This window comes from Triturus cristatus, chromosome 1_1 (genome assembly GCF_964204655.1).
Source record: "Triturus cristatus chromosome 1_1, aTriCri1.1, whole genome shotgun sequence".
Lineage (NCBI taxonomy): Eukaryota > Metazoa > Chordata > Amphibia > Caudata > Salamandridae > Triturus > Triturus cristatus.
In genome coordinates, this window is record NC_140579.1 from 922,770,816 (window position 1) to 922,789,187 (window position 18,372).

The following is an 18,372-nucleotide window of genomic DNA, read 5'->3' on the forward strand; positions in this document are numbered from 1 at the left end:
CAATATTGCAATTTCTTCCTAGAAACCTTATGATGGTGAGAGGCAAGAAAGGAGAGCAATGACAATGTTCCTTCTTCATATTGGTCAGTGGTGTCCGCAGCCAACAAGATGTCATCAACATATTGTTAGAAATGGGATTTCTGGTTGGCTAGGGCTTGCGCCAAAGCCAAACAGAAACCACCACTCTAGTCAGGGCTGGGGAGTTACACGCCAAAGATAACCCCTGCTCACCCCCTTGGTAGCTTGGCACGAGCAGTCAGGCTTATCCCTGAGGCGATGTGTAAAGCGTTTGCGCGCGCACCCAGCAACAACACCCAAGGCCCACCACAAAGGAAACTCCACACAAGGTATTCTATAAAAATAGCCTTTGTATTATACACAACACATTAGATAAAAACACACACTCTACAATGTGCCAACAGGCACGGGCAGAATTTACAAGGGATTATATATACAGGGGACAGGGCCACATGGACCACTGTCAGGGATTAGCACTTTGTAGAAATTAACACATAGGATATAAAATACTGTAGTACAAAAATAGCAAATGTAGCACACAACCAGTAACTACTGGTATCAGGTAAGTACCACCTACGCAACCCTAACCACCTTAGGAAAATGTCACGCAGGGAACTAGGACCTCACTAGCACCACCTGTACTAGGAGTAAACAAACAACCACCAAAGTATCACAATACCTGTAGGGGTAAACGCACATTACACATGATGCGTCGCAACACATTCAGAGGTGTAGGGAAGGAAAACACATGATGCATAAAAACATTCAGCGGTGTAAAACAAGGCACATGACGCATAACAACACATTCAGAGGTGCAGGGAAACACAATTGCGCAAGAACTCACATAAGCCACCACCTGTGGCAGTCCCTAGGCCAACTGGCCTGGTAGGGGGCTAGGATGCCCTTTGTCCCAAAGTCAGGACAAGCTGCGCAAGCCAAAGCGCAACGTAGCACTGGGTATCCTAAACGTTGCAGCGGCCCACTAAGTGCTGGGCAGCTGGAGAAATACTGGGGCACCCCTGTGCCTTTTAAAACAAATCTGGCATGCCTTGGAGCCTCCCTGGGCTCTATCAATAAGGATGCCCCCAAGTGTTGGAGTCCCTCTGGACTCAGCGAAGGGACAGGCTACCCCACAATGTTGGAGTCCCTCTGGACTCTTGAACAATAATTCTCCCTTCGGTGGGGCCTCAACTGGCTCTAAACAAACAAGGCTGCGTAGGATGGAGCCCTCTAGGCTCTTCGAAACTATGCCCCCAACCGTTGGAGCGACCTCGCGCTCTTGGATTAACCAATGTTCCAAGTTGGAGCCTTTCGGGGCTCGAGAGCACTGCCCCCTTCAGTGGAGTCCCAATCGGAGGACTCTTTAATAGAAATGCCCCGGCTGGGGCGGCCCGCTATCAGACGGGGCCGCCCAAGAGCTATACACTCAGTGCCTTCACTGGCACTTAACGGAGGACCAATAAATGCCCCCCAGCGCTGGCACAGGTAGGTGGGGGCCCCCTCTCTGGGGACCTTCTAACCGAGATCACCCCCGACGTTGGAGTCCCGCTCGGGGGACTCGTGAGCCTCGCAGGCTCTTACAGTGCTTGGGGAGGCTAACCCGGCTCCCCCTTCAGCCCCCACTCACCAGGACTTCGATGGGCTGCTCCGACGGGCTGCTCCGGTCAGGCGATGGGGACAGCTGCAAGGGAACACGCAGCGCTCCCACCTCCTCTGTGGCTGTGGGGCTCTCCTGGCACACGGGAGCCCCGCTTACTCGCGGACTTCCTGGTTCCCGTCTTCCGCCCAGTGCAGGAGCGCGGGGTAGGCTCCCGTCGCTTCCTGCTTTGAATTCCCGCCCACGTCCCGACGGAGGTCGCCTGACTTCCGGGGACGGACCGGGCCGCTGCGGTGATCCTTCTTTGGTGGTTGCAATACGGGGTAGGCTCCCGTTACGTTGAGACATATAGCGGGGTGGGCACCCGCTGAAATCACGTTATAAGCGGGGTGGGCACCCGCCACAAATCTCGGGCCACCAGAGGGGGAATCCCTACCCCAGGGATTCCCTCTTTTAGGAGGAACAGTTCGGCGCCGCTGCAGAGGCGACACAGGAGCGCTCTAGAAGCGCGGGGGCACCAAATAAAAGCGCTCCTAGTGCTATATGTAAAATAAAAGCGCTTCCAGGCGCTTTGGGGAGAAGGCAAGTCCAGCAAAGTTCAGGGAGGTAGGCAGGGGGCAAGGCTGGGCCAGGGGCCAGCTCACTGGGCCCTCCAGGCAGGAAGGCAGTCCTAAGTGGCGGTTCCTCCTGGCCTCCAGCAGCAGCAGCCCCCCTCAGATAGGATCCTGGAAGAGAACAGTTTCTGTGGGGACACAGCCCCATTTTTATACAGTCAAACCCTTTGTTCTGGGTTCAGGGTGAGGGGGAAAACCAGTCGCAGCTGGTTGGGGAGCACCCTTGATGTGCTCAGCCCCTCACTCTATTCACTGGCAGGGCTAGGGTCGTCAGTCGCATCACAGGGGGCGGGGCCAGCATTGTGTGTGGAAAACCCTGTCCTATTCAGGACCCAGGTGTACTCCTCCCACCCATCTAGCTGCTGATCTCCCCATTCACCACTCGGTGACTCATCCTGACTCTGGGGAATCCCTAGCCCGTCACATGATATGACCAGCCAATCACGCGACAGACACACTGCACACAGAAGTGCCCACTTCTAGAAGTGGCACTTCCACACTAGGTACATGCACGCCGCACACATCATCGCGCAGCATTCACTCCCACGAGTCCGCACATACCAAACTCAGGCCTGCACACCCCACGCATCAGGAACTACTAGGGACACATACATTCCCCATGCATTCCTATGGGAGGGCAGGCCTATCTCACCACATGCACTCAGAGCGCGCACGCACTTTACCCTGGGACACAGGGAAAGTGCGTAGAAACCAAAAAATCACCACACCAAGTCACCAGTAAAAAGCAAAAAAAGTTCAGGGGTGAACCTGCCAGAAGGGCCAAGTCCAACACAACCCCCTTCCAGCCAAAACGCAGGGCAGACCAATCACCACCGTGATGGACTTCCCTGCTTGGGGCGATAGAATACGGACGCGGGCCCGCAACTGCAGGGACACCCTCCGGTTCTACGCCACGGTGAACCCATGGAATTCTTTCTAACACCACTGTCTGGACCAACTGGGCTACCCCACTGGTACTCCCAAGCTGTCCGCGGCCAAGACCAGGCCCTAGGCCACCCAGGTGCCACCGGTCTTTGCCTAACCATAGAGTGGGGGGTAGTAACCCCTGGCACATAGCGGCCATTCTCCACTCTACCCCTCATCAGGGCAGTTCTAAACTGCCACTGATCCTCCAGCCTAGGGTCTGTACCCTCAAGCTGACCAAAAGTCACGGGTGAGGCTCTCCTCCCCCTACCTCTTCTTCTGGGGTTCCGCCCTCTCTTCCTCTGAGAGGCGACCCCGTAACGCAATTCACCTACCAGCTCAGGACCCCTCCCTGAGAACTGGTCTCCCAACCTAGGGTTTAACCCCTCAGGTTGCACTGGGGTCAGAGGTGGGCTCTCCCACCCTCTGCACCCCCTTCCAGAGTCCTGCTCCCTACCAACTGGGGCGGTACCTCTGGAAGAAGAACCGGTCAGGACACTGGTTACAGTCGTCCTACCCTTCAGGTCAGGCTGATCCTGAACCTGGCCTCCCAACCTCGGGTCTAGAACCTTTGGTGGAATACTTGCCTGGCACTCCAGGACTTCGGGGGACTTACACACCATCCCCCCAAGAGGAACATATGCCTCATTTGTTGCATGACAGTCTGCCTGGCGCAGATCTCCCGTCCCCTGTCCACCTGACAGTGCGCGAAGATCCCCCAGGACAGACGTGTGGTCACCATGGTCACCTCGAGGAGACTCAGCCCTCCCGGCTGGTCCCTGACCCACTGGCTCCTCCACCGGGGAACACCGCCCCATGCCACTCCTCTCACTGGACTTCTGTACCCTCCCTACTGGAGCGGTACTGCCAGACATCAGAACCACTGGAGCTTTATTTACAGACGCTCCAGGTCCTCCATACACTAGGTGATCCTCCTCAAATGGACTAACAGGACAGCCTAGGTCCCAGACTTGGTGTTCCCTCATGAAACCATCCAAGTCATGAGGCAGGGTTTCGTGCGTCTGGGGACCCTCGGTCACCCACTTACTCCCGCTCCACTGAGCCAGGCCGTAAGCCCCTACACCCTCCTCGCTATCCGGGGACCTAGCTGGGCTACACTGAGCCTCCTCCACCACGCTGGGCTGGAGGATCTCTGAACCACTACTGTTGGAATCACTCTCCCATTCCTCATCAGAACTTGGGACCCCTTCCCATCGGTCTGCTCTTTTTGCAAGGTCCCAAGCATCCAAATCGTAATATCCCAACAGGTGTTGGCGCAACCCGGGGTAAAAACTACTGAGTAGCTGCTCTTTGATAACCAGAGCATACAGTCCTTCAAAATCCCGTTTCGTGTTTACTCTTACCCAATCATCCAGTGCATCCTCGCATTCACCCACAAACGTGTCCCAAGACTGGTGAGACAGCTTCCTACTGCCCCTGAATTTCAACCTATACTCCTCTTCTTGGGAAACAGGTACCAGACTGGGTAAACTGGGAATGGGACTTCCTGCACTGGACTTTATCTCGCTGTCACCACTGGACTCAACCCTCCCTGGGGAGCCCAGACAACTACAACTGCGCTCAGGCGACAACTTACCCTCCAGAGCTAATTTCTCTGTGGCAAAGGCCCGCTCAGCCTCCGCCATCTGTTTCTGAGCTAAGACCCTCTCGGTCTCCAGCTTGGCATGCTCTATCCTGAGCTTCTCCATGGCCAGCTGATGCTCCCTTTCTTCCCTCCTATCTACCCACTCCTCTGGGGACAGGGAAAGGGATGGGGTGCTGCTCCTGACACTGGACCCAGCAAGGGACTCCCTATCTATGGGGTCTCCACTCTCTACTGGCGTCCCTGTCAGGCTACTTTCTTCCTCCTCTTCTAAATCTTCAGGGCTCCCTACAGACCCACCACCCTCCTGGTGTGAGGCCCGGGCCCTTATCCTACTGCGCTCAAGACCCCATTGACCCTTTTGCCATAGGATCAGGCTGCTTCTAAGTTCGGACTGAGAGTCTGACTCATCCACCCCTATGTCTCTCTCTTCACAGAACCTTACCAACTCCAACATACTGTACCCAAACAGATCACCGAAATCAAAGGCTGGCTCCATTTTGGCGGACGTTCTTGAGAAAAGATCACACAGGGAACCTAGGGGTCTGAGCCTAACAGGAGCACACAATTCACAAAAAGATTCAGCAAGCTCTCTAACCCAGAGAACTCACACTCACTTGCCTAGTGCCACACACCATTCATCCACACACACAACCCTCCCCTCGGACTGGTAAGGCAGTTTCTACCACCCCTGATTCCTCAACCTGACCACCACGTGACACAGGTACCAACTCTGGGCGCAGGGCGGGGGACAAATGTACAGGACACTATTACGCTGCCACCACTGGATCCCACCCTCTGGTGAATCCAGAAACACAATGCACTAAGGGGGATGATCTACCCTCCCGAGCTAGGGACACCTAACTCACAGTGCACAAACCCACATTTCCAAAGAAATGACAATTAAAAACAAACTTAGAACAATAATCCCTATACCATGTGATTTATCTAAATGCAGAGTTTTGTAGTGCGGCCAGTTGCCGCTGCGGTACAGCGCAAACGCAAGTCCAAATCCCACCGCTGATCACCAATGTTAGAAATGGGATTTCTGGTTGGCTAGGGCTTGCGCCAAAGCCAGACAGAAACCACCACTCTAGTCAGGGCTGGGGAGTTACACGCCAAAGATAACCCCTGCTCACCCCCTTGGTAGCTTGGCACGAGCAGTCAGGCTTATCCCTGAGGCGATGTGTAAAGCGTTTGCGCGCGCACCCAGCAACAACACCCAAGGCCCACCACAAAGGAAACTCCACACAAGGTATTCTATAAAAATAGCCTTTGTATTATACACAACACATTAGATAAAAACACACACTCTACAATGTGCCAACAGGCACGGGCAGAATTTACAAGGGATTATATATACAGGGGACAGGGCCACATGGACCACTGTCAGGGATTAGCACTTTGTAGAAATTAACACATAGGATATAAAATACTGTAGTACAAAAATAGCAAATGTAGCACACAACCAGTAACTACTGGTATCAGGTAAGTACCACCTACGCAACCCTAACCACCTTAGGAAAATGTCACGCAGGGAACTAGGACCTCACTAGCACCACCTGTACTAGGAGTAAACAAACAACCACCAAAGTATCACAATACCTGTAGGGGTAAACGCACATTACACATGATGCGTCGCAACACATTCAGAGGTGTAGGGAAGGAAAACACATGATGCATAAAAACATTCAGCGGTGTAAAACAAGGCACATGACGCATAACAACACATTCAGAGGTGCAGGGAAACACAATTGCGCAAGAACTCACATAAGCCACCACCTGTGGCAGTCCCTAGGCCAACTGGCCTGGTAGGGGGCTAGGATGCCCTTTGTCCCAAAGTCAGGACAAGCTGCGCAAGCCAAAGCGCAACGTAGCACTGGGTGTCCTAAACGTTGCAGCGGCCCACTAAGTGCTGGGCAGCTGGAGAAATACTGGGGCACCCCTGTGCCTTTTAAAACAAATCTGGCATGCCTTGGAGCCTCCCTGGGCTCTATCAATAAGGATGCCCCCAAGTGTTGGAGTCCCTCTGGACTCAGCGAAGGGACAGGCTACCCCACAATGTTGGAGTCCCTCTGGACTCTTGAACAATAATTCTCCCTTCGGTGGGGCCTCAACTGGCTCTAAACAAACAAGGCTGCGTAGGTTGGATCCCTCTAGGCTCTTCGAAACTATGCCCCCAACCGTTGGAGCGACCTCGCGCTCTTGGATTAACCAATGTTCCAAGTTGGAGCCTCTCGGGGCTCGAGAGCACTGCCCCCTTCAGTGGAGTCCCAATCGGAGGACTCTTTAATAGAAATGCCCCGGCTGGGGCGGCCCGCTATCAGACGGGGCCGCCCAAGAGCTATACACTCAGTGCCTTCACTGGCACTTAACGGAGGACCAATAAATGCCCCCAGCGCTGGCACAGGTAGGTGGGGGCCCCCTCTCTGGGGACCTTCTAACCGAGATCACCCCCGACGTTGGAGTCCCGCTCGGGGGACTCGTGAGCCTCGCAGGCTCTTACAGTGCTTGGGGAGGCTAACCCGGCTCCCCCTTCAGCCCCCACTCACCAGGACTTCGATGGGCTGCTCCGACGGGCTGCTCCGGTCAGGCGATGGGGACAGCTGCAAGGGAACACGCAGCGCTCCCACCTCCTCTGTGGCTGTGGGGCTCTCCTGGCACACGGGAGCCCCGCTTACTCGCGGACTTCCTGGTTCCCGTCTTCCGCCCAGTGCAGGAGCGCGGGGTAGGCTCCCGTCGCTTCCTGCTTTGAAGTCCCGCCCACGTCCCGACGGAGGTCGCCTGACTTCCGGGGACGGACCGGGCCGCTGCGGTGATCCTTCTTTGGTGGTTGCAATACGGGGTAGGCTCCCGTTACGTTGAGACATATAGCGGGGTGGGCACCCGCTGAAATCACATTATAAGCGGGGTGGGCACCCGCCACAAATCTCGGGCCACCAGAGGGGGAATCCCTACCCCAGGGATTCCCTCTTTTAGGAGGAACAGTTCGGCGCCGCTGCAGAGGCGACACAGGAGCGCTCTAGAAGCGCGGGGGCACCAAATAAAAGCGCTCCTAGTGCTATATGTAAAATAAAAGCGCTTCCAGGCGCTTTGGGGAGAAGGCAAGTCCAGCAAAGTTCAGGGAGGTAGGCAGGGGGCAAGGCTGGGCCAGGGGCCAGCTCACTGGGCCCTCCAGGCAGGAAGGCAGTCCTAAGTGGCGGTTCCTCCTGGCCTCCAGCAGCAGCAGCCCCCCTCAGATAGGATCCTGGAAGAGAACAGTTTCTGTGGGGACACAGCCCCATTTTTATACAGTCAAACCCTTTGTTCTGGGTTCAGGGTGAGGGGGAAAACCAGTCGCAGCTGGTTGGGGAGCACCCTTGATGTGCTCCCCAACCACTCTATTCACTGGCAGGGCTAGGGTCGTCAGTCGCACCACAGGGGGCGGGGCCAGCATTGTGTGTGGAAAACCCTGTCCTATTCAGGACCCAGGTGTACTCCTCCCACCCATCTAGCTGCTGATCTCCCCATTCACCACTGGGTGACTCATCCTGACTCTGGGGAATCCCTAGCCCGTCACATGATATGACCAGCCAATCACGCGACAGACACACTGCACACAGAAGTGCCCACTTCTAGAAGTGGCACTTCCACACTAGGTACATGCACGCCGCACACATCATCGCGCAGCATTCACTCCCACGAGTCCGCACATACCAAACTCGGGCCTGCACACCCCACGCATCAGGAACTACTAGGGACACATACATTCCCCATGCATTCCTATGGGAGGGCAGGCCTATCTCACCACATGCACTCAGAGCGCGCACGCACTTTACCCTGGGACACAGGGAAAGTGCGTAGAAACCAAAAAATCACCACACCAAGTCACCAGTAAAAAGCAAAAAAAGTTCAGGGGTGAACCTGCCAGAAGGGCCAAGTCCAACACATATTGTATGAGAGCTACCCCTTTTGGCACAGGGAAAGAATCAAGCTGTGTTATCAATGCCTGGCTATAAATGCTAGGACTCTCAGTATACCCAGGTGGAGCTCTACAAAATCTGAATGATCAATTATTCAAAGTGAAGCCGAACAAATAACGGCTATCAGGATGCATAGGTATCGAGAAGAAAGCATTCTTCAAATCGATCACAGTAAATGTAGTAGCAGTCAGAACCATGGTAAGGAGTGTTGTGATGTCAGAGACTACCGGGTATTGGGGCACTACGATCTGATTAACCTCTCGTAAGTCAATGATAAAGCTGTATATTTAAGTATCAGTGCCTTTTTTCAAGATGGGAAGGATAGGGCTATTGCAAATATTGGAAGGGACTTCTTCCACAACCCCTACTCCAATCAGATCTTGAACAATACATATTAGTGCCTCTTCACCTTCTCGAGATATTTTATATTGAGGAAGTTGTGGCAATGAAGCACCTTCCTTCACCTGAATATAGACTGGTGGGATAACCATTTGACCCACATCAGTATCTGACGTAGCCCACAGAGTACTAGGTAGGGATGCCAAAGCAATATCTTCTTTAATAAGACAAAACCTCTCACCTATGGGATAGTTATCATTAAGAATAACACGCACACCTTCTGGGGAACATCGTATCGTAGCACGAAAATGTTTGAGCATATCAAGACCCACAATATTGTCCGGTGTGTTAGGGGAAAGCAAAAAAGGACATGCTGCAGTAAATTTATCAACATGAAATGCAAGTGGTTGTGACAGTGGGCTAAGGGAAGGGGTCCCATTGAATACTATCGATGTTATTGTTAAGCCAGACAGGGGAAACCTAGGAACCAATTGTTTAGATAGGGCGCTACGAGTTGCTCCTGTATCAACCAGAAACCGATCAGTAGAACCCAAGACATTTGCATCTACATTGGGACCCTTCTGATCTACTGGGACTTCAACTGGTTCCTTACCCCATCCTAGGCATTCCTATGCATAATTAGAATCCCTCAAATCATCAGTCGAATAATCAGACATTTGATATTGATTTCGCCTGTCAAAAGTATTAGAAGAATTTTGAGTATGCTCTACTGCCTCAAACCTAGTACGATTATCCATACCTCCCCTATTTCCTGAGTTCCCTGGGCAGCTTCTCATACCACGCTGATACTGCTGACCTTGCAAAAGTGGACACTCAAAACGCCAATGTCCAATCTCCTTGCAATAGGCACACTGATCAGAAGACAAAGTAGCTCGAGGAAAAGGGGGCGCACTAGGGCGATACATTGCACGTCCGCCTCTACCACTACCTCTATAAGATGGACCATAAACCTGAGCTAACATAACCTTTGTTTTTAAATCCTTAGCCTTTTTATCCTCGTTGCCCTTAGCTCCCAGTTTCTGATGTTCATAATACTGAGCCATAGTCAAAAGAGAGACTGGGGAAGACGTAGTCCATGAACTCTCGCTGGCCTTTAGGCGACTAGCTATTCCTGGCAACATGTTTGCGACAAATTTGTCGACGAACAGATGCCTGCCCGTGTCATCTGTCAATGACTGCCCACTAAAGTCATGGAATGTCTCCTCAAAACGCGTAAAGAAATCAGAAACTGACTCATGTGGTTTCTGCTTAAAAGACGCTAGCATAGTCCAATCTATCGTTTTAGGAGGTATAAGTATTTTCAACTTAGTTATTATAGCCTTTGGGAGGTCTAAAATCTCTTGTTGCGGTTTCTGTGCGGGTTCCCTTTCCGAATCTTTTCTCTCATTTTCCTTCCAAATATCTCCAAAAGCTGCATGATCATCTACTTTACAAATAGATCTCCACATATCAGGTGGTAAAATAAGTCCAAAAAACATGTCAATATCAGGCAAAGTCATAGTGCAAGAACTAAAAGCTCCTTTAACTTCTTCATAAAAAGCAGTCGGATTTTTGCACGATTCAGGCAAAGCAGCTTTAAGAGCTATGATATCTGCTCTACTCCAAGGGTTATAGACTCAATTGTAAACAAAATATCCCTTCGCATCAGTTGAATCTTTATTATCACTTGTTCCCGCACCCCTAGGAGGAACATATAAAAGCGCAGCTTCACGCATTGGTTTCCCATGAACTACAATATCCTTATATGTCCCTGGATCTTCATCCTGTGGCACGAGGGTCTGAACTGCTTGTTCAGCTGTAGCAGCTGCCTTTTTCTCCTCTCGCAAACGGAGCACATCAATTCATAGCTTAACCATGCATCTAATTAAATCGGCCACCTGGGAAGGGAGAAAAAGACCGTCACTTAATTGTTTATGATCAGATTTTATATCAACAGGCTCTAATTCTTTGGAATGTTTCCTAAAACTTTCTATTACTTCTCCAGTAAACGATTCTACAAAATATAATTGCTCTGATCCGGCCACTGTTGAATGCTCGCTATAATGTCTGCAGCAGAGGTGTTACCGCAAGCTGCTTTACGAGCAGCAGATCTAAGAGCAGCTGCACGCTCAGCGGACAAAAAAGAGCGAGTCTGTCGCTGACCCTATGAATCTGTCCCTTTCTGATCTTTGGAAGATTTATCGTCATCAGAATCATCTTCGGGGGCAGAGGGAAAAGTATATGGAGTCGGAGATCGATCTAATAAAATAGAATCATCCTGAGGTTGATTAAGTAGAGGATAAAGAGGGCGCCGGACAGGATATTGGCCATTTACCTGTAGACGACTCTCCCTATCCTTTCTCCTTTATTTCCTTCATTTCTTTATTTTTCAGTTCCTGCGCTTTCATATAGATATTCTTGTCTACTTTTGCGCTTAAACACACATTGTTCCATATACTGAATCTTTCTAAGATCAAATGACCCATCTATTGGCCATCGCAGATTAGGATCTTTTTTGGTGTATTTATTCCATAGTGCACTATACATTATGGAAGAAATACAATTTTTAATGTACATATCTCTATTTGGTGTCCCCTCAGGGTGAGCCGGCTGACTTTGTTCTAAATCCATTTTAGTACCTCCAAAAAAGCAACACATCCTACGAGCGTGCTAGTAACAGGCATGTCACAAATATTATAATTAATATAATATTATAACTAAATAGTACTTATCGCAAATACAGTACCGTTCAAGAATTCACAAGTTAGAGAAAAATCTCCCCATTACCTGCCTATATAAACTGCAGTGCATATATTAACCTAAACAAAACCAGAGTTTTTGGCCAAACAAATCAAGAAGTGTCGCATCAAACGACCTTACCAAACAAAAGTCTCCAACCTCCAACTGCCAAGCTCTGAATCGACCTAATGGTCTCTGCAAGACGAACGCCAAAGGGCTCTCAGTCGTGGACCGGCACCACCTGGAGGGTCAAATCAGGAAAATCGGAAAAAGCACTTCGGCCTGCTAAGACAAGGGTCTCCTCATGCAGTGTACATCCTTAGCGAGATTCCAAACCTCCGTCGAGACCACTCCTTCACGCATCCGAGTCGCCGATGAGCCCCACGTGACGGGTGCCAATTTGTGAGAGGTAAGACTCTCTGGAAGCACACCAGTACAGAGGTTCGCCCTTCTGCGTACTCGAGTCCTTGGACCAACAAATACAGATTGGCACGGAAGCTGTAATATCAAAAGAGAATTTTATTCATCACTCATGAGCGGCACTGCATCTCTACATAACCCTCAGGCAATGTATGAGGCAGTACAAGGAGTACAGAAACCATGGGCCTTTTATACCCACTTTGTAGCTGAGTAAGCATGAGAGCTCAAAAGGAGGCGGTACAAGTATACACAAGAATAGCTATTCACATATAAGGACTAACAGAAAATACTTAGTCAACAAAGTGGGAGGGGTAATGAAGTTGCTGACATCCGTTGAAACAGCCTGACAGTTACACACTAGGACAGGTGCATTCTAGCAGCTACAGGCATTTCTGAGCATGCGCAGTGCTCGGGCTCAGTGCTGCAGGAACTAACTATAGATGGTGACTCAGGCAAAGTACAAGGGCAGGCAACAGTGAAGACGGAAGAAGCACATGGCGAGCATATGGTTAACTAAAATGGCTGCCACAAACAAAATGGCTTCAGCTCATGCTAACAGTGATCTCTGCCAACTTCCACACTCACACAGGTGGGCCTGTACTGCACATTGTTACCACCTGACTGTGTTGCTGTCCATTGTAAGGTACAGTCGCACACATTCCCTGCGCAGCCTCTCCTGGACATACTCTGCACTTCGTTTTTGCCACTGGCCTTGTTGCTCTTTGCTGTGTTCAAGTATTCCCTGTGCAGCTTCTCCTAGACATACCCTGCACTTCGTTTTTGCCACTGGCCTTGTCGCTCTTTGTTGTGTTCAAGTATTCCCTGTGCAGCTTCTCATGGACATACTCTTCACCCTGGACTGGCCAGCGCCCTTGCTGTTTGGCCCTTGCCTGTGCAGCTTCTCATGGACATACTCTGCACTTTGCCCTGCCCACTGGCCTTGTTGTTCACTGCTGTGTGCCCCTTGCCTGTGCAGCTTCTCATGAACATACTCTGCACCCTGGACCGGCCATTGGCCTTGCTGTTTTGTCCTTGCCTGTGCAGCTTCTCATGGACATACTCTGCACCCTGGACTGGCCACTGGCCTTGCTGTTTTGCCCTTGCCTGTGCAACTTCTCATGGACATACTCTGCACCCTGGACTGGCCACTGGCCTTGCTGTTTTGCCCTTGCCTGTGCAGCTTCTCATGGACATAGTCTGCACTTTGCCCTGCCCACTGGCCTTGTTGTTCACTGCTGTTTTGCCCTTGCCTGTGCAGCTTCTCATGGACATACTCTGCACTTTGCCCTGGCCACTGGCCTTGTTGTTCACTGCTGTTTTGCCCTTGCCTGTGCAGCTTCTCATGGACATACTCTGCACTTTGCCCTGGCCACTGGCCTTGTCATTCACTGCTGTGTGCCCCTTGTCTGTGCAGCTTCTCATGGACATACTCTGCACCCTGGACTGGCCACTGGCCTTGCTGTTTTGCCCTTGTCTGTGCAGCTTCTCATGGACATACTCTGCATTTTGTGCCTTGCTCTTCTCTTCTCATGGTGCCTATCTGTGCAATATGTGAATAAAGACAGTTGCTCCTGTTGTCTGTTTTGTCAGTGTCCCTACTGAAAAAAGTTCTTTTGCTGTGTGTATATGGTTTATTGTGCCACATTGTCTGTGTGCCACTTCAACATAGCCAATGTCTTGGCTCACTTACTCTATTTTTTGCATGGGTGACAAGGACTTCAGTTCTTCCTGACCCAGATACCTGTGGGGGCAATGGTGTCAATTTTAAATGGAAAGCAGTTGTCATTTTCTTAATTTGTTCATGTTGGCTATATTGTACATATGTCAGGTTGGGGGGCACTGCCGGCACAGAGTGGGATTCTATCCACAGGATTGCAGGTAGGCTGGCCAGGGTCATCATGTATGTGTATTCTTCCTTTATGTGTGCCCAGCGGTGTATGTGTGTGGTCATCTTGTGATGGCCAGTCATCCTAGTCTCATGGCTTACTTTCAATGTGTGCTCTTGGATGGTCAGGAAGTGTGCAGTGTGAAGGGGGTGAGTTTGTCGGGAGTGTTGATGTGTGCATGCCCCTGCATTGTCAACTACACACATGTGTCACCTAGGAGTTGTATGCCTGTTGTTTTGATTGTTCAGCCCTGTGGATGTGGTTGTATGCACGTGTGAGTTGTATGTTGTGCACTGTGCAGTGTGTTGGTGTGTGCATGCAGTTCTGGCTGACTCCTACTTGTTGTTTTTGTCACTTGTGAGTATGCAGAGTGTGTGACTGGCAAGTCAGTGTTGTGTTTTGTTGAACATCCATGTGTCTTGTTACTGTTTGTGGAGACTGTGCAGACCTGCTGCTCCACACTGCCAATGTGGTTGTGTTTTCTCATGCTTTGCTGTCACATGGTGCCTTTTTGCCTCCAGTATGGCATGTTGTGTGTGTTGTCATACCATCCCCTATCTGTGCTTCAGATGCCTACCCATCATGAGTCTGCACTACCTCTATTTGTGTATGGTACACTCCTGCCATGTCCCCTACTGACATGCAGTACACTTCACTTTGATGTCAGCTGTCCCCTTGCTTTATATGTGTGTGTGCCTCCCCATCACTTAATTTGTGACACTGTGCTTTGTGGTGCAGTTCTTTGGCCAGGATCAATGTGTCACTCAGGGAATTTCCCCAATGGGTTATATGTGATGTTCCTGTGTTGTTTGGCAGTCATGGTTGCTCATATGCAGTTCAACTGTGTGTGCTGCCCAGTCCTCTGGTCAAGTTGTTTCCACCTTTCTGTCCCAGACTTGTGCATCTGTTGGTGTTGTGTTGGATGTATGTGTGTTGGCTGTGGTACTGCTTCACTTCCTGGGTGTCCATGGTCTTTGTGCTGTGCTGATTGGTGTTATGTGGGTTAATGTTATGTCACTCATGTCTGTGTGTGGCTGGTATGCTTGGTGTGCACACACTGCTTGTTGTGTATGCAGTGCTGTGTGTGTATGTTGCCTTGTCATTGCCTGGTGTGCATCCCCTGATGTCCTGCTGTGTGTGCTATGTGATTTCTTTGCCTGTGCATCTGTTGGTTGATGTGGCTGTGTTGTTCTGTGATGGTGCACTTCTTGTCCGTGTTGTCGTATGTTGTCTGTGCATTGTTCCTGAGTGATGAGGTTGTGCACTCCTGTTGTGTCTGTGCTCCCATTGTCTTTCCACAGTTTAGCTGCACAGGGCATGTATGTTCTTGTTGTGGTTCTGTGTGTGTTTCTGTTGGGTTATGTGTTTGTCTGTTGTTTTTGTGCAGACATGTATTCTGGCATCCCTGTGTGTGTGTGTGATGTTTGTGGCTACCCCCAGGGTGTGTGAGTGTTTGTCTGTGTATTGACTGGCAAGTATTGCCAGCCTTCAGTGTGTTTGACACTGGTGTTGTGTGGTGCTGGTGTGAGGGGGGGTATGTGTATAGATTCCTACTGGTGTTTGGCAGTCATGGAGTGTGTCAATGGGCCCTGTGTGTTGTGCTGCTGGTGTACTCCTGTGAAGTAGTTGTATACATGTGTGGCTGTTCGCAGTTCGACTTCAGGGCCTTCCTTTCATCCTTGTGCCTATACATGGTTTGCCTTGCTATCTCCCTGTGTTGTTGCACTTAGCTGTCTGTGGTTTGGCTTCACTAACTGTAGCAGCCATGTGTGCTTTGATGGTCTGAGGGTGTTGTTCTATGTTCCTTGTATTGATGTGATGTACACATGCTTGTTGTTTGTCTCCATGGCCTTCCATTTGTGTGCACCCCACTTTGGCTTTTCTATTTGTTGTGCTCCATTGCTGTTGGCATGTGGTGTGTCTATGTGACTGTGTGTCAGTATGGGGTATGTCTGTGTGACTTTGCAGGCTGTGTGTCCAGTAGGATGTTTGTTCCTTGTATGTGTGTGTGTTAATTTGGTGCTTGTACTCATTTTTATTGCCCTGAGTGTGGTGGTGTTGTGGTGTATGTGTTTCCCTGGCCCTGTGCTACTGTGCTGTGTGTTCCTCTGCAGCCACTCCTGCAGTGGCTGTCTCCCTGGTTGTTTGTTGTGTGGTGCAGGGTGTGGATTCGCCTGGCTTGTTGTTGTGCATGGGGGTTACGAGGAAGACATTGAAATAAATTGGAATAAAAACATTGCGAAGAAGGCGCCTGCAGCTGTGCATTTGGTTGGGGCGATATTACGCCCCAGATCTGATATGTTATGTACCTTGGTGCCGTTTGGGCATGGCACCATTCCAAACTGCACGCATTCAAAGAAAAAAATGGATGATTTTGGAATATTAATGACGAGTAGGTGTGCATCCCCCACCCACCCTTTTTTGGAATTCATGTTGAAATTAGTGCACAGGAGGGGCACATGGCATGTGCCTTCAGGGGGTGTGCTAGTGTGTGGTGGGTGGAGGTGTGGCCTTGTGCTCTTTGTGCCCTGCCCATGCCTGGCGCTGGCCCTGCTTTCTGCATTGTGCGCATGTATTCCCTTGTCTTCATCGTGGTGGTGACGTGGCCGGGACATTGCTGCATAGTCGCGGAAGATGAGTGTCCAGGATGCGGAGGGGTGACTTGGTGGCAGGTGGGTCATGTGTGGGTGCACTTGTGGATGTGTTCCTGTCCCCATCAGGGTGTCTGATGTGGATTTGGACCTTGTGTCAGCCCATGCATTGTGTGTTGTGGTTGTGTTATTGCGTACATGCGGCGGCGTTCACGGCGGTCCATGAGTTGCTGGTGATGTAGCAGGTACAGCACCGGAAAAAAGTGTAGAGCTGGATCCATGGCGGTCAGGAGCGGGTGGTGTGGACCGGGACTCTGGTTTCACGCTCCGCTGTCGAGCTTCCGCCGTCTCTGGTTGGGCGGTTTCTCCGCTGCGGTGCGACTGGTTGTTTGGGGCATCCTAATTTGTGGAGCGGGGCGGACGTCATTCCGCATGGCGGTGAGTCTCCATTGACTCCCACCTCCGCGGTGGCGGGCGCCCTTTGATGGTGGTTCGCATCGCACCGCGGGTGACGGGAAATGGGCTATGTTTGGCCATACTAATATGGCGGGCGTGGGTTCCGCTGCTCGCGGGTGGTAAAATGCATTTTTCCGCACCGCCAGCACAGCAGTGGTATCACCGCCCGCCATCCTAATAGACCGCTTAGAGTGAGAACATCATTTTCTCCTTTCTAGGTCCTGATGAAATTCCTTGGGGATAGGCATGAAACTAGTTGACCAGTTAGGGAAAGATTAGGTAATTATGCCTAGAGTCTTTCCACGTGTCTCCAGATTTTAGCGTACCTTTTTCGGGTAAGAAATAAAGTCGTTTTTGGACCCACTAAACTGGTATTTTTAACTTCACTTCCTACTTTTGCATAAAAACCCACTCCCTTCTGATTCACCATAAGCGGTTAGGTGTAAAGGACACCCCTATTTTTTACAAGTTAGTGCTCCTGCGTATTCGTAGGTTGTAGCACGCCCCTGTCCGTAGAGGGCAGGGATGGACCCTATGATGAAACATGCCACCAAGGGGAAACCCGGGTGGGTGATGGTTTTATGAAAAAGAAAATATTTTCTTTTCAGTTGTTTCTCTGCAAGGCAATACTATCTCTATTCCTTCCTCCTATAGAGGGTACCTCTTTTGATTATTTGTATTGAACTGTGAAGGACAGGCCCCCAGACTTCCTACCTCTACTCTCCCCTTTGTGGTTTTTTTTTTAAAATAAATCTTTTTATTAACAATCATTGACATTTACATACAATACGAAAGATTTGGCATGTATGCTGACAGAGAGAACAAACAGTGATCATCAATATAACATTACTCTTCAATGGAAGTCATGGGGTAGAGGCAACATCACAGTCAATTCCACGGGGCAGGCTACAGATATTCCCCCTATAAGCATTCCAAGGGTTCCAAATTTTTGACCATTTTCGGGGGCAGCCGCGGGCTATATAGACTGTCTTCTCTCTGAACATGCACCAATCGAGGTCTTGTTTCCAGTCTGCAATTGTTGGTGCATTTGCGACCCCCAGAGCTGTGCTATGTTCCTTTTGGCTATTGTGAGACCAGGGTGGCCCACTGAGTTTGGTGGCCATTTAAATCGGTAGGCTCCCAGAAGTTAAGGAGGCATCGGCGTGCCTCCGGGCGGAGAGAAATTACTAGAACCTTGCTGATTACCTCATGTATTTTTTGCC

The 18,372-nt window shown here is 50.6% G+C and overlaps 1 long non-coding RNA gene across 1 annotated transcript in view; it reads right to left on the reverse strand.

Annotated features, from left to right (window-relative positions):
• LOC146871299 (uncharacterized) overlaps nt 1–18,372 on the reverse strand; it is a 47,902-nt gene that overhangs the window by 5,611 nt on the left and 23,919 nt on the right. The window contains exon 2 of the long non-coding RNA XR_014980977.1: nt 11,938–12,294. This is a non-coding gene — a long non-coding RNA (uncharacterized LOC146871299). The remainder of the gene's footprint in view (nt 1–11,937; nt 12,295–18,372) is intronic.